The sequence below is a fragment of the Pagrus pagrus genome, assembly GCF_965226575.1.
Source record: "Pagrus pagrus genome assembly, chromosome: 23".
NCBI classification, from domain to species: domain Eukaryota; kingdom Metazoa; phylum Chordata; class Actinopteri; order Spariformes; family Sparidae; genus Pagrus; species Pagrus pagrus.
Window position 1 is genome coordinate 20,441,077 of NC_140205.1, and position 22,741 is coordinate 20,463,817.

General features: G+C 41.8%; 1 long non-coding RNA gene across 1 annotated transcript; it reads left to right on the forward strand.

Annotated features, from left to right (window-relative positions):
- The first annotated feature begins 701 nt into the window (after positions 1 to 701).
- LOC311252691 lies at positions 702 to 21,021 on the forward strand. The gene is made up of 4 exons (XR_014621574.1): positions 702 to 2,835; positions 15,434 to 16,629; positions 16,974 to 19,874; positions 20,393 to 21,021. It is a non-coding gene; the product is annotated as an uncharacterized lncRNA (long non-coding RNA).
- The last annotated feature ends 1,720 nt before the right edge of the window (positions 21,022 to 22,741 follow it).

Consider the following 22,741-nt stretch of genomic DNA (forward strand, 5'->3'; position numbering starts at 1 on the left):
TGCCCACAGCTCACAGAATGCCTGCTACACTTGGAGCTGGAGGGGGAAGAGCTCTGACTTACCAGTGTGCTCTCCTTCACTAGTGAACCTTGTTTTTTTGGCTTTGTGGGGCATGAGGCTAGTGTAGGAGATACACTAGTAATAACTGTAATGTATTAATCACTGGCGATTAATAAAACACTCGTTAATGGGGCACCACCTCCGATGTTTTCTCTATTCGAATAATCCGGAGTTAATTATAAAATCCGACTAAACAAGGTTAACTTGTATCAATTCTAATCAATTTTAGATCAGTTTATTCAATCTCATGAATGAAGTAGTGAATTCTACACAGTTTCCATCGGTTCTCCACATTAAACACAAACCTGCACAGACAAGGACATACGGTTAAATATGTTTATTGACTAAATATTTCAGATTAAATCAATGAAATGGCAATTTAAATGAATATCAACAGGTAACAGGACATGTGAATAACTAAGAGGGCTAATGGGTTATTAGTGGAATATGGGCTGATGGTGAGATCACGAGTAAGGTTAGAGCATTTAAATATTACGAGAGTAATTTTAATACTAACAAATCCTAACTGAATTTCTCTTAAACTAAAAGATCAGAGCCCTAAGACACCAACTCATCATGTGTGAATCCAGCTGTTCTGGGTGATGGAGAGCCTACTTTCTTAGCAGAGTGGCGGAGTCAGCGGCGGAGGGTTTCTCTCCGGTGGTTTGCGACTCTAGCCGGAAGTCCCGGTCCAATGGCCGAGTGTCAGCTCGTCCGGTATCAGCCGGTTGGGGAGTTACCGCTTGAGAGCGTGGTGGTGGGTCAGAGCCCTTCTGGCTTGTCAAAGTCTGTCTTTCACGGTTTCAGACACAGCAAGTTGCTGTAGTGTCGTGATGATGACTTTAATAAAGATGTTCTTCTTCGTTGCTTCGAGTGGTGGTTCTCAGGCTCTGACTTTGTAAACTAAATTTAACTTCTTGGATAAAATAACGGAGAATGATACGTTGATCAGGCGGATGTTACTTAATACAAGATAATCTAAATTAAGTTCACTTCCTCTAAATCAGGTTACCATACTTAACGATATAATAAAATTAAAACAGAACTTCGTTCTGGTACAAATTTAATAAAAGAAGCTAATCAATACTGCGAAAAATATAAAAATGAGAAAAATCAATGCGTGAGCACTTCTGCTGAGATCGCTGTCTTGAAGCGTGTTTCAAAGTAAAAGTAGGCTAAAGAAAAATGAAAGACGAGAGTTTCAAAAATAAGAGTGAGACTAAGAATAACTAAGAACTTAAAAGACTGAAAAACAAAAACTACTTGAAAACTTGAAACTGAAACTTGAAACAAAACTTGAAAACTCTGAGGAGAGAAGTGATGTCTCTCTGTTTTGTTGTCTCCAAAAGGCGGGCGGGCCTGGGGGCAGGACTGCTAGCTTTTTGTCTCCAAGTAGATAGTGGAAAGTGTGAAGATCCACAGGAACTCACTAAAACTAAACTATAGTTTTAAACGTTTCAAAACCGTGCTTCACCTTTCACAGAATCTCACCATGGCTCAATAGATGGACTTTGTCTATCATGAAAAAGGATTATGTCATGATTAAAAATCACTGAACCATTAAAGGAAATTAAAACTGGATCAAAATAAAAACACACTTGAATATACCGTAGAACTGGTAGAATTGATAAGTTATACTTATTCCTCCTAGTTCTAGCTTAATACTTGTTAAAACAAAACATATCAGAGACATTTGCTGGTTATCAAGGAACTTATTACACAAAAGATCTCCTGAAGGTCTGTCCCAATCGTACCAGGGCTTATCATCAGGAGGTGCTGTGGTTTCACCGAGGGCAACAAGGGTTATTCAAGCTGTAAATAAAGAAGAGGGGTTTTTCCTGGGATGCGTCAATCTGACGGTTTCATTGGAAGCAAAACAAGTCAGGTGAAGAGGTGAGAGGTGTCATGGCGTCTCCTTCCTGCTTGCAGATGAAAGGAGTACACATTCACATTCATATTCATATTATTAACAGCACACAATAAATAATTGTTGTCTATATTAATATGTGACCAACTTAAATCTAACTTAAATCAGACTGCAGCATATTAAACAACACAAAAACTTGTGGGAAGTCGGATGTGAGGATTCAGAAGTGAAGCCTTGACAATATAAATATGTGACAGATCAATAATGTAATATTGTCTTGTATTTTTTTCCTTTTGTGTTTAACTTTTAATGCATACCATGTCTTAATGTAGTCTGAGAGGGAGAGGGTTTGAATAGGCTGCGGTGTCATAATTAACAACAACTGAAGACTGTGTAGCCTACAGACTGATCAATGTGTCTGATAACATTTAAATCAATCGGAATCAGATCTAACAGGATGAGAGTGTTTCTGTGACCTCCTGTACAGACTGAGGGCTGATGGAAGACTGCCCCACCTGGTCTCAGCTCTTCGGCTCTGCCCCCTGCTGTTCCTGCAGCCTGGTCTCGTCCGCTATCCAGCCGAGGCGCAGTTCATCTTCATCTACTGATACACACCCCTTCCGAAAACCCGACCAATCACAACTCCCGTTTAACGTCATATAGGCCTAAGTTCCCAACCCCCACTGGCTACTCTACTTGGAGTGAACGGTAAACCTTCTACCCGTTACGGATAACTATTACTGAGGGCTATCCTCAGCCTCGGACATATGGACGTTTACCGATAACAATCATACCAGTGGGATTACCTTCCGGTGGAGTGGAGTTTTACAGCGGCAAGAAATCCTTTAAAACAGTTTTGAAAAGGCTTCGGCGGTGGGAAGAGATGCGTTCAAAAGTGCGGAAATACGGTAAGTTAGGTTCACAGTTAGTGGACAGTCCACGTTTTCACTTGCAATGTTGTTGTTTTTTAATTGCATGAACTTTTGTTTGAATGTGTCAAATAGAACACACCAGGGCAACATGCTGCTCACCGTACTCATTTCTCAATGTGACGCACTTTCTGTTTCATTTCGAGCCTTATACGGTTCGCTGAACGTGTGTAACCAGGGTGTCCCCTGTGTTATCATCGGTCTCACTAGCTTAATGTCATTAAACGTAGGCTACTTGATAACCAACGCTGTCGATTTCAATGAAACGAAAGTTACGTTACCTGTTCTTGTCTCAGTGATGACTTCACAAGCATGGTGTTATAGGGATAACATATGCTTGTGAAGTCATCACTGAGACAAGAACAGGGCGTCGGCTAATTACATAATCCACAACTAAAAGTTAACAGCTAACCAAGTGCTTCAGTTGATGAAGACACTAGCTGTCAACATAAGCTAGCACAGCCTCTCTTCGTCTTTGAAGGATGCTGCAGCTGGTAAACTTCGCATGACCCTACATCAGAGTTGCCAGATCTCGCGAGAGAAAACAAGCAACCAGCTCTATGGAAACAAATAAATAAAATAAAGCCCAACAGGTGACCTAACCTACCACATTGGCTGTGTCCAAATTCAGGGGCTGCAGCCCACGAAGTGCGCATTTGAACACTGCGCGAAGGCTGTCCAAATTCAGAGGCTCCTCCAAACGCAGCCCACAAATGCAGCCTAGCCTTCCCTCTTTTCGGAGGACGCACCGCAACTATCCTTCGCGGCCTGCCATATCCCAAGATCCTTTGCGCACCGCTGCTCAGTCCCGAAACCATGGATCTAATAATACATCCATGCCCGAAACAGAAGAGGAAGGAAGAGAAAATGGCGACATCAAGTGGCGCAGACATGACATTTAATGGGTTTATACTCGGTTTTTATTCATTTGAACATCCAACGCCAGATATGTTAAACTTCAAAACCTCCAAATTTCAACTTTCAGTTAAAATATGTGACGCTGGTGATGCTATGGCAAATATAGTTGTTATTCACTTATTTATTTTGTAATGTTGATGATTCGATTTAGATTTGACACATTTTGTTGTTAATTTTTATACACACACAAATAAATGTACACGTTTGATAGATTTGAACCAAAACATACTTTAATGCATCTCTTCATTCACAATCGTGACGTAAGGGTAAGGGGCGGGAACATCTGGTGAGGCAACCAGGAAATACTCCGAAGGCTAGACCGTCCCATTTAACAACGGTGGACGAGGCCTTCAAAGACCTGTCCGAAGGACCCGACCCTCGTGGGCCGCAAAGGCTAGGCCACTGAAGGCTGCAGGCCCTGAATTTGGACACAGCCATAGTGTAAGGCTATGTACACACGTAGCCGGGTATTTTTAAAACCGAATATCTCCCCCCCTCCGTTTATAAAATAAATTTTATCCACACTACCTCGTTTTCGAAAAAACAAAAACCCTTCCACACATAACCGAACATCTGCGTTTTCAATCACACTGACGGGTGATCGCATGACAGTGGACTGCCCCTCGATATGAGGACGTAATAACTCCGACAGCGACAGGAGTGAGGACCGAGACATACGGAAATTGTCACGCAATGTTATCCGTCGCCTGTGCTCTTGGAGCAGTAGTTGGGCTTGTAAAATCAAAGAGGTAAACAGCGCCTGCACAATAATTAACACCACCACAGTTTTCAAGGCACTCGGAGCCATGCTTCTGCAGTAAACAAAGGTCGCACGTTTGATGTCAGAGCAGATTTGTTGTTGTTTTGGCGCATATTGTGACGTTCGAAAACGCAAAACTCCGGTTATCTCTGTCTACACGCAAACGCATAAACGGAGTATTCGCAAATCTTCACTTTGCCCGGAGTTCTTTTAAATATTCGTTTATGATGTGTTTTCATGTGGATGACAGGTCCAAACGTAGAAAAATATATTCGTTTTAGCAGATACCCGGCTACGTGTGTACATAGTGTTAGGTTTAACACTAATAAAATACACACAAACAGACACGGACTCAGAGTTTGTCTTTCTTTGCAAAGGGGAAGTACAGGTGTCAGCACTGTGAGTCTGATCAGCAGTCTTCCAACGAGCTCTCCCCCGTGCATAACTTTTATTCACAGACAACTGGGCGTGATCGTATATCATTGGTGTAACACAGAACACAGAGAACAACTTGTTGAGTAACTTGTTGCTAGGTGAAAGTGGCAGATATGTAAATGTCCTGTGGTCAAGCTCTCCCATGTTTTCAGCATAACAGAATAGCATAAGATTTAGCACAAGATTTAGCTAATCAAAAACTGATAATATATTTATTCACATATAATTCCAACATTTCCCTCCTGTTTATCAGTTTTGAACATGCTGTTTCATCAGAGACTTACTTGTCATGTATCATGCTTTAAGTAAGTCATTATGCTTGTTCAGAGTGATACTTTCTTACTCCCACATGTCACACAGCAGTGCAATCATCCTCATACTCACATCCATTCGTCTCAGCTAGATTAAGTAGCTCATATTGGGCCTCACATGCTTGTGCTAGTAGCTGCATCTGTACAAAACTTCTAGCAATCATCTTCTCAAACATGGAACGCAGGCAGGGAATAACACATGAAGCAAATAGACAGAACAATACCAGGATCACCAAAACAGGAGCCAGTGCTTTAAGCAGTATGTGCCACCAATTCCCAGAGAAAAATCCTGAGAACCAGTCCATAGAAGGGGTCGCTCCTGGGGTATTGTTCAACACATATCGCTGGAGGTTGGTCAGATTTTGCAAAGCTCGGTGAATGTCTCCTCCATCACTGAGTCCATCAGGGATGTAAGTGCAGCATGTCTCTCCCACGATTGCACACACTCCTCCCTGTGAGGCTGTCAATAGGTCCAGCACGATCCGATGTTGCATCACCATGTCACGTATGCTCCTTTGTTCCTTGGCCAGTGAGCGGCCCAGGCTTAGAGTGGTGTTGATGTGTCTCAGCAGGGCATATCTGTTGATTTCAACGTGGTCACGTACGTATCCTAGTCCCACCATTGGGACCAGGCTCTGGCCGAATTTGGCTCCTCCTGACCAGATGCGATATGCCCGGGGGACGTCCTTAAGACCGAGGTTCATACTGCGGTTGCTGCGGTGACGGTGATGGGGGTGACTGGAAGAGTCCCCACTTTCACAGTTCCATTTCCTTGCACACACTTGTTCAGCTGTCGTGGATATACTAACCCTGGCAAGGGTAGTAAGTCTGTGCTCCCCGAGCAGTTTTCAGGTCCTCTGACGGGGGAGTCACTCCAGGTGATGTTCAGCAGTGGATACTGGCATGTGTGTGCAGACATAGCAGTTCGTCCTGTTGTTTAGGTGAGCGGTGGTGTTCATGAAGCTCCACCATTCATTGGTGGCAAATCCATGTGGGTAGTGGGTGTGGCGTGCGTGCTCACCTGACAGCTCCCGTCGTCCGACTGGAGGCTTTTCTTTTTCTTTTCGCAGGAGCCACCACACCAAGAATCCTAATAAGAGTAGTGCAAGAAACATCACACTACACCATAACTCTCTGCACCACATGCGGCATCGTCGTCCTCTCCCTCTCCCTCTATGTCCACGTTGGCGGCGTCGGGTTGGATCCTCTGGATTGTCCATCTCCATGTTCTGCATCGTACACTCTGGTGACTCCTATTAGAGTAGGGATCAGTTGGTTTCTTCACTGGGTTTGAGACACTCGTGTTTCTATACAACAGAGCCCCTTTGTAGCCCAGACTTCCCCACTACTCCGGTGAGTCAGGGAACGGCTGCAGTTTACAATGGCTGAGGTGGATCCACGTAGTTCTCTCTGCAATCTTGACTGCCGTTGGCGTGGTCAATAACACTTGATATGGTCCGTCCCAGCGTGGACTGGACCAGCACTTCCTCTTTATGACTTTCACGAACACCCAGTCGCCTGGTTTCACCTTCTGGGCATTCTGTGAGAGGGGAAGAGAATCAGAAGGCAGTAAATTTGCATTTGATACTTGTTGCTCTTTAAACAGTTTCCTCATGTGTTCAGCTAACGTTGTTTCTTCGTCAGCTTTCTGTATGTCTGGAGAGAAGGATGGCAGTTTAAAGGCTCTGCCATTCACTATTTCAAATGGTGTTAATCCTCTCTCTGTAGGTGTTATTCGCATGTACAGCTTAACTAAGTCCAGGCATTCTGGCCAGGGACGCTTAGTTTCTTCCATACACTTTCTCAGTCTTGACTTAACTGTACCGTTCGTTCTTTCCACTAGGCCTGCGCTTTGTGGGTGATAAGCACAGTGATTTTTCAGATGTATTTGTAGGTGTTTAGCCATCTGTTGCACTATTTTGTTCACGAAATGGGGACCATTGTCACTGTATAGTGTTTCTGGGATGCCATGTTGTGGCACTATGCTTTTATATAGAGCTTTTGCTACTGTTAGCGCATCTGCATGTTTGGATGGGAATATTTCTACCCATCTGGAAAACGCATCCGCTATCACTAGACAGTACTTGTAAGGCCCACTCTGATTTAGTTCGATGAAATCCATGTGCAGGGTTTGGAACGGGTATTTTGGTGCGGGAAATTGTCCTCGCTTTGGTCTTAGATTGCCCTGTGGGTTGTGTTTTATGCATATCACACATGATCTGCAGAAATTTTTTGAGAAGGTGTTAAAGCCATAAGTAGTAAAGTGTTGATGTACTAGGTCTATCATCCCTCCTGTTGAGACATGGCAAGGCCCATGGCTCAATATTGCTGCAGCTTTAAATAAGCTTTGTGGAAGGACGGGTTTCATTTTTCCCCCGTGTTGCTGTAACAGTACAGATGTCATAAACCCCTGTCTACAGTCCACTGTTTGAGTGAACGGCTTCTCGTAGTCAGGAAGAGAAAGCACTGTAGCTGACATTAACTCCTTTTTTAATTTTTCTAAGGAGTGTGTGGCTTCCTCAGTCCATTTTACTTTATCTGACATTGACATTGGTTCGGTATAGATGAGGTTCAATAGTGGCTGTGTTTTCTCAGCATATGAAGCTATCCATGCTCGGCAGTAGTTACACAGTCCCAGAAAGGTCATCATTTGTTTTTTGTTTTGTGGTTTTGGGACGTCTGCTATCGCATGTTTTCGTGCTTCCTGTATCTCGCGTCCTTGAGCGCTGAGAGTGTAGCCTAAATATAGAACTTGTTCTTTCACCCACTGCAACTTTTGCTTTTTCACTTTGTTTCCAGTTTTTGAGAGATGTTGCAGCAGGGCGAGAGAGTCTGCAGTGCAGCTGTCTTTGCACGGTGAGGCTACAAGAATGTCATCCACATATACAATTATTTGGCTTCCTTTTGGTGGATTAAAGGTAGACAAACAGTTATTTATTGCTTGCGTGAATACTGTGGGGCTGTCACAATATCCTTGGGGCAACCTAGTATATGTGTATGACCTTCCTGCATATGTGAAGGCGAACCAGAATTGTGAGTCAGGATGCACAGGTATAGAGAAAAACGCATTACTCAGGTCGATGACAGTATAAAATTTGTTTCTTGGGTGCAGAGTGTTTAACAGAGTGTGCGGATCCGGCACTAGAGGAGCGCGAGATTGCACAGCTTCGTTTATTTGTCTGAGATCCTGCACCATTCGCCAATTAGTACCGTCTGCCTTTTTCACTGGGAAGATGGGTGTGTTACAGGGTGAGTCGGGACACTCTCTTATCACGCCAGCATCCAGTAATTGTGTAATTACGGGTTGGATGCCTGTAAGGGCTTCGGCTTTTAAAGGGTATTGTCTGACCCTTGGTCTCCAATCAGATTTTGGTTTAATTTTTACTGGAGCAGCTGTTGTCATTAACCCGACATCTTCAGGCCCTTTCGTCCACAGTGAGGCAGGCAGGTATTTTAGTTGTTTCTCTTCTTCTTCAGTTAAAAACGCAGAAACTAGTCACCTAGAGACATCATGCAGTCCGGGGACTGCAGTGGTGCTCCATCCTAAAGTTTTTCTGTACATCTGTGCAGATGGGCTGTAACTCCACCCATCGTTGTCAATTTCTCTATAGTCTGAGGCTCGTGCGGCTCTGGTAGCCATTTGACCTAAGTCTTTCCACTCCATATCTGGTGATTTGGAGAGAGAGATGTGTGGCGTCCATCCCATGTAGAATAACGACTTTACTTCGCGAGGGAGGATCACATCAGCTACTGCAACTGTTTTCTTATCAGAGTACAAATATGGCACTTTAAGTTCGACTGTCTGCAAAGCAAACAGTTTCTCTCGATACTTAGCATCTGGTTTTAGTGCTATGTTCATAGTTGCATGTAGCTGATCTGTCTCCATGTCGTCATGCTCTTCAGTTAGGGAGCTTTTGGCTGCTCTTAGCAGTTTGTCAGAGATATCAGTAAATGGATTGTTACTGAGATCCAGAGAATAGAACACTTTGTTCGGGAAGTTGTCTATGTGATACAATTCACCAGACTCATCGTCTAGCCGCACGGCCTTCATTCCCTCTGAGGTGGGAATGACACCTATTTGCAGTTGCTGCATTAGATCTCTGCCTAATAGGTTTATCGGACAATCCGGCGAGATTACTACAGGTGCTTTAGTGTTTTTTCCAGATTTCTCATCCTGTATATACAGAGGTTTTGACATGCGTTTCATGCTGACCGCCCCATTAGCAGATTTGACCCAAATAATCCCGTTGGAGGCCTGGAGGCCTGGGACTTTATTTCTTAGCACAGTTTTGCAGGCCCCAGAATCACACAGGAAACGCACATCTTTCCCATTTATTACCAATGTAATCTCTGGTTTGTCCGTCATGGCACTAAACACCTCCCATGCGCTGTATACATCCACTAACAACAGAGGAGATGCATCGCCAGGCTTGGGAGCTGTCTGTGACCGTCACTTTTGATTCCAGTTCTCATCTGGAGGAGCTGAGGGGGGAGGATTTTTGTTATCTCCCCATTGTTTTGTTCTCCCTCTGTATCCTCCCCTGCTCGATCTACATTCTTTTGACCAATGTCCTTTTTTCCCACAACGATAGCATGCATCTGAGTCGTTATTTTCAGACCTTCTATCCCCTCTATGTGGCCTAGAGCCCCCGCGGCCCCTTCCCCTTACTCTATACCCGCGGCCTTGGCCCCCCGAATGGAAGAAGGCGTCACTGTCTTCTTCAGTGTCATCGTGGAGGAAAACGTCTCCACTTCTCCCCTTTTGAGCCTTTTTACCCTCTATGTGTTTACATGCATGTCTTATCCATTGCATGGCTTCTGGGACGCCAGCTGTGTCCAGCTCTATGTAATGTTTTCGGGTCCAGGCTGCTACTCCTGGTTGGAGGCCATTTACTATAGCCAGTTTCAATTGTTGTTGGTAAGCACTTGTTTTAGCCTCGCCAAAGGTTATTCCACTATTTGCTCTGAACACAGTTTCCATCCGCACTTTAAAATCATCGGGGTCTTCACCGGGTTTTTGTTTTACTGCACTTATACGAGTGTAATCTGCTTTTCTGGCGAAAGTGGTTTTTACTCGTGCAAACAGTGCGTCTAATTGGGCTTTATAGTCGCCTGCTAGGGTACTGTCTGCGGGGTAAGGAAATACAACTCCTTGGGCTGTGCGTCCTGTATAGTCTCCTTTTACCCTGCCCCATTTTCTCCCCAGAGAGGATTGCATGGCTTCACCTGCTTCATGGCCGTTTAGTCTGTAAGAGTGAATTATTTCTGTCATATTTTTAACCCACTCTTCGGGGTCGTCTTCAGGACATGGAACTCCAGCCACTGCATTAGCTGCTTCGGCTAGTGTCCAGGGCCTGAAAACGTACATTGTTCTGTCTTCGGCCCCGGTAGCAGCAGGATTTGGGACTTCTATCATTGGAAAGATTGACTCTGGTTCGTACCTCACTGGGGGTTTTATTTTGTCTGCTGGTCTTAGTGATTTAGCTTCAGGCAGTTCTCTTGGGACCAGTGAGGGATATATTGGTGGGGTTGATTTTGATGTTTTTGGCCTGGTTATAGGGGGGTTTACTGCTTCTCCCCCCGCCGCCCCTTGTACATCGTCAGCATCGGGAGGTTGATCAGGCCTCCGTCTACCTTTAATTACTCCTTCATTATCTTCCTTTCGTACAAACATTGCTTTTGCGTCTTCTTGTCTCTTTTGTTTATTTTTTGTACTATTTGCTTGTCTTTTGTACGCCTGTTCTAGCCATTTCTTGGCATTTGTCAACTCTTCCTCCTTCCTATGTTTTTTAAATTTTTTTTTTAAATTTTTATTTTTTACTGCAACACTTAACTCTAATTTACCTACAAGCTCTTTTAATTCCTCTACTTTGAGTCTTCCTGTTACACCATACTTTTTTCTCCATTTAGGTAAGTATTTTACACTGTGTGGATGTAGTTCCATCATGAACTTTTCATCGCCTTTTATTTAGTAACTTGTTGCTAGGTGAAAGTGGCAGATATGTAAATGTCCTGTGGTCAAGCTCTCCACAGATTTCAGCATAACAGAATAGCATAAGATTTAGCACAAGATTTAGCTAATCAAAAACTGATAATATATTTATTCACATATAATTCCAACACATAGCGTAAGAGAGAGGCCACTTAATTACTCTGTGTGTGTGTGTGTGTGCAGTGTAATCAGCATCTTGATATGCAACACCTGTGAGGTGGGATGGATTATCTCGGCAACCGAGAAGTGCTCACTAACACAGATTTAGACAGATGTGTCTAAATCTTTGAGTTCAGCTCAAAGATATGTATAACTTAAACTATATATACATCCTCACATCCTGTCCAATGTTAAATATTTTTTTACAGGCTGATTTGAATTTGTCAAATGCTTACAATGTGCTGTTTCTTATGTCAATGTGGGTTATTTAGTCTCCACACCGGTCACACGGCATGCCTTCTCTTAATAGAATAGCCTACACCTACAAATAAGATCAACATCTAAACCAATCAGCTGTTAGATCAGGCACCAGCCAGGTATTTCCCATCATGCCAGGGTCTTGCAGTTGGTGGAGAGCAACTTTTTAAATTGTTTTTACTTATTTACAAGAAAAACATACAGCACCCTTGTAGGGGAAGAAATATCATACAATCAGTCAAAATGTATTTATAAAGCACATCTCGCTTGTGTGTTCCAGTTAAAAGACGAGCTGCAGCATTTTGCACCAACACCAACATAAGGGGCATTACAGTAGTCAAGCCGAGAAGCGAGAAAAGCATGTATAACCCTTTCCAAGTCATGAAATGATAAAAATGGCTTGACCTTCGACAAAAACCTCAGCTGGAAAAAGCTAGATTTTTACCACTGAGTTTATCTGTTTTGTCCGGCTTAAAGTTACTATCCATTATCACACCCAGATTTTTCACAGCAGGTCTTACATATGGTTCCAGGGAACAAAGGTGCATATGAGGGGCATCACAGGCACCACTAGGTCCTAAAATCAGGACTTCAGTTTTACGCTGATTTAAAGTTTAGAAAATTTAATGAGAGTAATACATCATGCAATACAAATGTTGTTGGTGGAAAGGAAAGGGATCACATAAACAAAATGGACCATGAAAAGAACAAAAAAAGGGGTATTAAATGAAAATCACAAGGCTAAGGCTAAAAGGCTTGACAGGAAACAACATTTAGGAGCATGTCTAAGGAAACATTTATCAAAACAACAATTGGCTAGATATATCACTATACAGCTTTCTTCCAATTTTGCTAGACTTTACCTTTTTTTAGCGAGGAGAAAAACTATTTAAATTGTTTAAATATTGTTTATAACCCATACAAAAGAAGGCTTACAATATCTCCACTTATTACAGTGAGTATGATATGTTGGAGAGCAACTGCAGTGCCTGGCTCTAAAAACTGCACCCACCTAGATCCCGTGAGATTACCATTGCCCACGTGTGCATGATAGCAGAGCAAGTCGGGATCAAGTCGAACACAAATTCAACCGGCATGCACAGTTGTCGCCGCTTATCAGTTCTGTGCAGGACTGGTTGTTCTTCAATGAGCCTTATTATGAGGACAGAACTACATGCCCAGTGAGCACAAACCAGGATTTCAATGTGGATTTTGTTTTTTTAGGTGAACCAAGGATTACTTCCAGTTTAAATGTCTCAGGCCTTGTTTCACTTGTCTTTTTAACCATCTAAAATGCGGTTGCAACATCAATGTGTCACAAAATATTAAATTGTAGTAATCTTTTTGATAATTTGTTCATTTGTAGGTTGAAAGAGAGACAATAGTGATTAATATTAAGCAGGGTGTAGTGCCATTTGTTGAAGTACCGAAGTGCACCCAACAGGCAAGTGTGTGCGTGCACATGACACCCACACCATCTTCATACCTCATCTAATACCATTGTAGCTATTCCAAAATATTAATGTTTTGCTGTCTTCATCCAGGTTAACCTTAGCTAGCTATAAACTGCAATTTTGTGCATGTAGTGCTGTTGCCAGGATTTTATAAATACTGAGGTCAGTACATTGGTACAACATGCATACTAGAAGGAGCAGTATAAACTTGATTTATTTATTGCCCTGATATGGAAGCCCATCCCACACCAGTTAAAGGCAAAAAATGATGATCAAAATCATGAGTTTAGTGTTGACATTTTATCTTTTGAATTTTGTATCTCAATTTGAATTTTTGTCTCATAATTTTGTAATCTCGTGATTATGACTTTAACCCATACTTTTGACTTTAATCTCATAATTTAGATTATATAATAATAATGCTAATTTAAACTAAATTTTTATTACATTTATGGATTTTTATGTCAAATGTATCATTTCTTTATTGTATCATTTAAAATTTCTATCATAATTTTGACTTTTTTTTAATCTCATAGTCTCTACCTTTTAATCTCATGATTATGGCTTTATCTCTCATAATTAGGATTTACCGTGGGAATATTTTTTCATCAAGCTTAGTTTTCATCTTATACTTTTCTTCAACTGGCAGAAATGGGCTTCCATATTTATTACTGTGGACCTTGTGCAAAGCCTGGCACGGGGCACATTGTTTTATTCACTTTTTTCATTATGTATTTTCCCACTGTGAATATTTTTGCCACTGAAAATGTCAGAGCAGAACTCCAAATTGACTCTGTGTGTAAAGCCTTGTCACTTTTTAATATAGGTTAATAGTTTGTTTGTTTGGGTCCTTAATAGGGTTGCTGCTCCTGTAACTCTTAGTTACTAGTTCTCATACTTACTAGTTACTTGTTTTGAGTGTGTAGGTCAGGTGAAATGCAGCCTCCCGCACAGAGAGTAAATGACGGGACTATACTGTACGTGCCCAGCCTGTTACACATATCTCACATGATGTAATGAGTTGCACATGCAGAGCTGTTCAGCTTTGCTGATGAGTACATGCCATACAACTAATACCCCTTTTTCCCTTGTCAAAAATCCCACGTAAACCTGCTTGTGTTGAAGGTGGAGCCCCGTTCATTACTGTGAAAGCTGCTCAGTGGTATTTTGAACAAGCCCCCAGGAAGAGTGCCAGGCTTTGAAACCAGTTTTCATAGCGGCCAAACCGTGTAATTATATTGTCAGGCGATTCACTGCAGCCCAAAAAGACTTTTTCCCATAAGCTAACTTGGTGAAAAAAAGGGTTTGTAAAACGGTGGATACATTTTTTAGCATCACAATCCCTGTGAAATGACTCATTTCACTCATTATTTGAGCCATTTGGTCCAATAACATCTAGTGGTGTCTAGAAGATCCGCACGATTAAGTTATTTTATCCTTAAGCTGCGCGCTAAACAGGAAGTTGGCCGGCTCGGTCATAATTAAAAAATCGTGCTCTGTATGATTGTAGGACGGGTCGGCCGCCATCCCAAAGCATCATTATTTGGTCTAACTGGCACAATATAAGGGTTGTAGCGATGCATAATGTCTGTGCCACATGAAACACTAGCTGATATGGCGTTGCGAGAAGATCAGCCATTGTCAGAACACATATACACAGGAGAGGTCACACAGAAAGGTTACAAAAATACTCTTCAGGATGATGAACTCCTTGGACAAGAGTCTGATGTATCTTAGGTTTTTCAACCCTCTCTATCACATATTGAAACCATATACTCTGCAACAAAACTGTCACATGACATAAACCATGGGAGGCCCACAGACATAATGTTTTCACTCTTAACACATCTTCTATACTCATTTCATAACAACAACAATAACATATCAAAATAACAAAGGGACATGTGGGAATCTCCCTCAAAAAGTCTAGAAAGCAACTTAAGTATGAAACTTCTGTACAATCATAAAACAGGTCCTCCCCATCACCATGCGTACAGTCCATTCTTCCTGCAAGGGTACAAACTTGCAGTGTTTGTGCCAATATTATATCCTGGTTTTAAGTCACCAATTTGTCATCATAATCCCTCGAGTGGTTTGTTTTTCTAACGCAGCCACCTGTCTGTTATACTCAAGCTCCCAGGAACAGCACCAGGCTTAGAAGGCAACTTTCGTAGTGGGCAAACTGTATAATTCTCACGTGACCATATATAAGTTCCCTCTGTGAAAAATTTATGAAAGGCATATTGAATAAGAAACTAGCCAACCAATAATTTTTCTTTTTGTTTCCTAGATCTGACGAGCACTTAACTGAAGCCCTCACTTGAAAGATTGCTCTACATGCAATGCGATCTGGATGTCCACACAAGGAGGGGCCTATCCTGCATTCCAACTCCAGAGTAACGTTTGCTTGCTTACATCGCCTCAGAATCACAATGTTTCAACTGTACCAGTGGTTTACCCAGCAGATGGAGTACAATACAACATTGTAGCCACTCCATATCCTGGGGAGCTCAGCGTGGCTGAACAGTCCAACTCAGTGGCAGCAAGGCAATGCACAATCACAACAGAATTTCCAGGGACTCCACCAACTGGAATCTGTATGTGCTAGTGAGACAATCTTTTTATAACAGTGGACAACAAAGGCATTGTAACATGCAAAAAGAGTCAAATTTGAACATTGCCACGGGACTGCAGCAAAGACAAAATCTGAATTTGCCTTCTCAGTTGGTACCAGTTATGCAGCACTTCAGGGAGACGGCCTTGGAATCACAGCACAGACATGTCATTCACTGACTCAGTGTTCTTCTCTGCCTGAGAGCAAAAAGTAGAGATCTAACCCACTGTTGGATTCATTACTTCCTCTGGATTACAAAGACTTTGTGACCACTCCTTCTTCTTTGTCTGGCGAAACTAATGCGAAGATGGATCTGAATAGTAGTACTAATTTTTCAGATGAAAGACACTGCAAGAGTCAACAAGTGAAATGTTCACTAACTGCTCTCAACTGTGGAAAAACTAGAACACAAAACTTGGATCATTCAGGAGGAACTAATTCCACCCCCTGTCAGCAGCAGGCCTCCTCTCCTTCTCCAAGCAATCAGTCATACCCAGAGAATGTCTTGCCATTTGGAGAAATTGTATCACCTACAGATGATGATATACAGGCATTTATTTTAAGAAGTGTTGTAGAGTTTACAACTCAGAATAACCGAAATAATGGACATGCACATTCTTACTCCACATGCCCGACTGACTGCATGCCAAAGTCCAACAGTAAAGCCCATCACCCCAAAACCTCTGTCTCTGACAAAGAAGATATGGATTTGCAAATTCTCAACTGTGCTGTGATTGAGCAGTGCACCAGTAAAGTTGGACAAGCACCTAAAGAGGGCAGCGCAAAGGGAATTAAAGCAAATGCTGAGTTCATTCCAAAGTCCAAGGACAGGGGGGATTGTGCTACATCTGCATCAAAGAAACATTCAACAGGTACACCAGCCTCTGCTGTAGGAAACTCTAGACATGCTTCCAAAACCAAATCTGCTGAGAGTGCACCCATAGATTTTCCAATGGCAGACTTGTTTAATCATAAGACTGTGAGGATAAAACATTTGCCGGGTGTCATGATGCAAGTTTCCGTAGTACTATATGGTGTGATAAGTACTTAGAGAATGACATGATCACTCTTTATTATTTATTAATTGCACTGAAGGAGCCAGTTGGTAGTCTGAAGAATGTAGAGAACATAGCAGAGATGGATAACTGTTTTAAAGTCGTACTGCAACAATATTGGAATGGGGATATCGATAACACTCATCTCTTTGCATCCACAGAATATCCACAAATTATTGGGAAAGTTGCTGCCTCTTGCACAAAGAATGAAGATGAGAGTCCAGCAATTATCATCACAGCGCCTTCAGTGACCTTGGATGAACTCACTGAGAAGCACCCCAGTTCATCACTCAGCTGCAGCTCATCACAAGAACAATATAAGTCTCTTGGGGAAAATATTAACAAGAATTTGGATGACACAGAACAAATGCCTGGTGTTTCTTGGCCTCTCAAGCACATGAAAGACAGGGATAAAGGAGATACAGGCCTAAAACCAGTGGATGCAGTTTGGATGGACAATGTGCAAGGTGTGACTGATGTCTCGGAAGATCTTAAAACCAAGTCAATTTCAGTGCAATCTGAAAGCAAAATATCTGAACCCACATCATTTACTGAAAATCAAGAAAAAAAAAATCAAAACACTGACTATCAGCAGAAGAGCGATGTTACCTGTCATGGGGTAATTGCACATTGCAAGCTGAATTCATCAACTGTTATTCAGATTCCTAATGTATTATCAATTACCACGAATCAAAGCGACCAGCTATGCAACCAAACAAGCTATGAAGGTGTGAGGGAGGATCGGTGTTCTGTGTATCCACAAACTGATGTAAGAATAGCACTTTCTGAAAACAAAGTGAAAGAACAGGCTCCTCTATCTAAAGGAGAGGATAGGGAAGCAGAGGGTAAGGAAGGAAGCTGTGTGAGATATTTCAAAGATCCACAATATGAAGACATTTCAGAAAATGAAGACATGTCTCAGCTAGACACAAAACTCCTGGTCTCAGAGCTTGGGGATTTAAGCATCTCAACACGTTTTGAAGACTTACATTATGAAGATATAAGTGAAGATGAAAATCCACAGACTGATAATATGGCTGTGGAGAGGCCTTCGCTTACTCAAGCACCTGAATCAGACAATATGCAGTCTTCATTTAAAAAAGAGAAATATGGACATGTGCAGTGTCAGGTTTTGGAAGATGAAGATGAGACTGATGATGAGATGAGTGATAACTGGATTGTCATTCCTATAAGTATATCTGACCTTAAGTTTGAACCAGAAGATGAAGACTGCAAAAACCAAGAAAACGTGTTGATAGTTGATGGTGCAAGTGGAGACAAAACACAGCTTGACACAGGTCCAACACACTGTGACCCTAATCGGCCAGCTCCACCTCTGTCATCCCAGATCGAGGTGTTTGACACATGTGAGAGCTTTCTAAAAGCTCATGGTGTACAATTGCCCATTGTATGTGAGGTGGAATTAGACTGCCACACAACAGAACATGAAATGGATGCTTTGGGAGAACCACAGAACCAGAGAGACTCAAGCTCTGAGGCTGAAGAAAGCTCTAAAACTGAGGACAGTTTTGATTACTCATCTGGATCAGAACACAACTTTTTGACACCTTCCAGGAAGTCATGGAACAAGAGATCAGCAGCAGATGAAAAAAAGGATGAAGATGATGAAGTTGAGCAAAAGATTATACGAGTGATTCAAGCCGAAGCTGCCTCCAAGCCTGTTCAGCAAAAGACCGATGGACAAAAGACTTCAAAAAACTCTAATATAATAATCATTGATTCTGACACAGAGGATGAAAGTGATCACAACTGCAAGAAAGAGGCAGAAAGCAAAAGATGGTTCTCAGGTTCAGATAGCAATGAACATTCCCCTTATAGTCAACAAAAGAGACATTCACCTGAAATTGTGGGCAGCAGGTGTGGAACTGTTAAAAAGAAGTTTAAAAAAAAACGACTAGCACCACAGCCCCAGTCTACACTTCATGATGCACAGTTTAAAGAAATGATGTCGGTTGTAACATCTGACCTGTTACACAGTACAGAAAAGAATGGACAGCTGATTAAAACCAAAGGTGTCTCTGATCATGGTCAACATAACGCACAAAAGAGTTCAAAAAATGAAAGATATGGTATTATAATCCTTGACTCTGACACAGAGAGTGGCAGTGACCAAAACTGCAATAAGGTTAGCGGGAAGAGATTGTTCTCTTCAGGATCAGCAGAAGGTGATATTGCCCCATGTGTTCAACGAAGGACACAATCACTTGAAAGAGTGGACAGTGAAACTGCCAAAGAAAAGCTCAGAGAAGCCCAACTCTCTTCTGCAGACTCATCACTGCCACAGCACAAATCTAAACTTCGTCATTCACAGTTTAAAGACGTGACACTGGATGCACTCGCCGACCTGGTACGGAAACGGTCACGTGGTATGAAAAAGAGTAGACAGCTGGTTGAAGCTAAAAGTGACTCTGAGCATGTTCAACACAAGACCAACCAACCAAGGATACCAGAACAAAGAGGAAATACAAAGAGAAGACTACCAGGATCAGAGGACAATGCCTTATTTGCTATAAAAAGCAGTCATTCAGCTGAAACTGTGGACAGTCTTTGTCGTACTACAAATAAAAAACCCAGAACAACAAGCCTGTCATCAGAAGACTTTCAAAAGAAGCAGCCCCAGTCTGTGGAGAAGGAGGCAGACTCCACTTTGGGTCTTAATCCTTTCATTCCTCGCTTTGTTATTCAGAAGTCTTCTCAACCCATGGAACGCTTGAAACTGTTAAAAAAATCTACAGTTTGCATGCGGGGTGATGATAAAACCCGGGTTCCAAAGACCCCCACAGAAACCAGCAAGAGGACCGATCTCTGTGAAAACAATACACTGCATTCATACAGAAGATTTGAAAAACCTGCGAATGAAAGAAACCATTCAACAAAGAATAAGGTTCAGGCCATCGTTGAGAAATCCAAAAAGGAAAGCCCAGCTCTTTCAGTTGCTCATCGAATTGTGACTCCGGCAGGGAAGCAGGACCTAGTCACTACAATAGGGCACCCAGACAGAGGCACAACTCTCCACAAGTCTCCAAACCCACTGAAACGAGGTGTGTTTTTTTAAAATGTATTTTTAATTGTCTTTAAAAATCATATAGTAGTCGAATTAAGTTATTTTGAATGCATGTGACCAAACATTCTTCATTCATCATTCACTCTGAGTGAAGGTTACAAGTGGTCAGGGAAGCCAAAAGTGGCTCAGCCAAGAAAAGGTAACATATTCCCATTAGTAACAATTCAGTTACACCACTTTTCGTCACATTTCACGTCACAAAAATAACAGACTGCATCCCAAATTCCTTCCTTAATTACACACCAGCACCAGATGTTCATAACACTTCATCACTCTGCTTGGCTGAGCCGACGTGATTTAAAAACCTGCATCTACTGCAGAGTCAATTGACGTGGGTGTAAAAGCCTAATCTTGGCGGGTTTAAGTGGGATTTTTGACCAGTGGAAAAAGGGATATTAGAGCCAACCTATGCACTATGCAGTTTGGTCAGGTTTTCTCGTTTCAGGGACTTCGGTGTAATCCTCTTTTCTCTTGTTCTGCCATTTTTCATTGTAGGTTCCAACAGATAAGGAGAGAGGTGCTGAACCCCTCCAGGACCCCATCTGAGAAGGGAAAAGCTGCCAGACATTCACGTCCTTGGACAAGTGGTTGATGAATGAAAGCAGCAGTTAATGTTGAAGCTGCATTTGTGAATAGTACGACATCTATACTATAAAAAAAGAATACTTTGTATTTGAATTGTTAACTGTGGCTATGTACACATATATAATGTATCAGCTGTTTGTGGTAGATGTCATTTTTTTTTTTTTTTTTTTTTTTTTTTATGTTTTGGTGTCAAATGGAAACTAGCTAAGTACCCCTTATTTTTACCAGCTACCTCAAAATGTAGGAATGATAAGTATTAGGTCACTTTTTTTTTTTTTCTGAAAACTGTCATTCCAAATATTTTAATCCTCTTTTTTTTTTAAATCACATTTCTTTTCCCTTTTTAAGTTTACTATTTTTGTACTTTGAAAACTCAGCAATAATTATACTATTTACTAAGGCAATGTTGTATTTCTTTTTTGAAGGTCAATGTCAAAATTCATAAAGTCTTAAATGGATCCATCGCTGTCTGACTTGTGTGTAAATTACTCTTTCACCTTTAGAGGGAGACATTTCAATAAATAATGCTTTTACATTTACTCTGCATTTCAATGATACATACCAGCGTCTGTGCCAAACCAGTCACCAGATCAGCCACAACATTAAAACCACTGACTGGTGATGTAAATCATCTTGTTAGAATGCAATGTTCTGCTGGGAACCTTTGGACACCACCCATACAAACATTGTTGTGAACCAAGTACACCTCCTCAAGGCAACGGCACTCCCCAATTGCAGTGGCCCTCCTGCCAGGACAGTGCCATGAGACAAACACAACAAAGTGCCCAAGGCTTGGGACCGGGCCTCCAAATCTCAGACCAAAAATTATCCACTAAAAACGTCCCAGTGCCAGACACCACAGGACACCCCCAGAGGTCTTATGACCATGCCTTGACAGGCGAGAGCTCTTTTGGCTACACAAGGGGAACCTGCACAATATTAAGTAGGTGGTTTTAATGTGATCTGAGTAGGAATAGTATTGTCAGTAGGTACTATATTGCCACTCTCCCTGTGGTTACATGATAAATTGGCAGCAGGAAAGTTTTCAGCAGCTGGAATTGCAAAAACGGTTTGATCAGGAGAGCCTCAAAACCTCATCTGTAAGTGTTAGTTGGGCATCTTGCAAAACAAAATCTATGGATTTTTGTGCAACGGTTGTCATATAATGATGAAAATACAATATAAATTAATTATTTATGAGATGAAGAATTCATGTCTGTCTTGGTAAAGTTTTGGTTGACTATTACAGGCAACCTCCTGTATAGTTTAGTGGGCTACAGAAGCTGGTGGTATTTCAGAAATCGGAGAACACATGGGCAAAATACGGGTGGCGGTTCCAGTCAGCGGACCATCTCAACCCAGCCCACAATGTCCTCAAAAAAGATCTCCAAAAAATCAATAAGAGGCAGAACATCAATGAGTCTCATGGTGACTGACTATAGTGCGTCTGTATTGCTACTTAACTTGATTGTCTACCTTTCAAGTCGACAATAGGCCTCAAGTTGACTCTTGCTCACTCACCTCGAGCGACAAGTTACAATAGCAGTTGATTAGATAGACATTGAACTTCAACAAGCCACGTTACAGATCACGACTGACTGATGAGCATCCATTTCTATTTACATGGGTGGGCATTGCCTTTCATGTTGTCATTCATAAATATCGTAGTTATAATTCAGTGTCATAGGTTAGTTATAGTTAATCTGTCAAACAGAAAACGGTTAATCCCTGTTAGAGAACCATAATGCACATGAGATAGCAAAGGCCAGACCATTTTTTTTGTGTTGGATGTGGGTTGTATTGCAGGGGTAAAAACTTCATTCATTTTATCAAATACCATGAAACTCACCCTTGAATTTGTACTTGAATTTGTTAGGACTTGCTGGATGCAAGTCTTATAATGACTTAACGTCAAGTCAGAGTTTTGGAATGGAAAGTTTGGAAAGTCTACCTGTATTCCAGGACACATTTCATTAGGCACTTCAGTTCTCGGACATTCCCCATAGCCTAAGCTTATATAAATAGATTTTAAAAAATAGGCTGTAACTCAAAACCAACCGTGAGAGTGAAGTACAGCCAGGGAAAGTGATAAATCACTAGAAAAAACACTAGAAGCTGATACAACTGGAACTTTCAACAGGGTTAGTTGATGGCACAACAATCCGGCCAACACACAAGGAATATATATATATGTATATGTATATATATATGGCTATATGGCATGTTATATGCATGCCATCTAGCCAGCACCCCACCCCC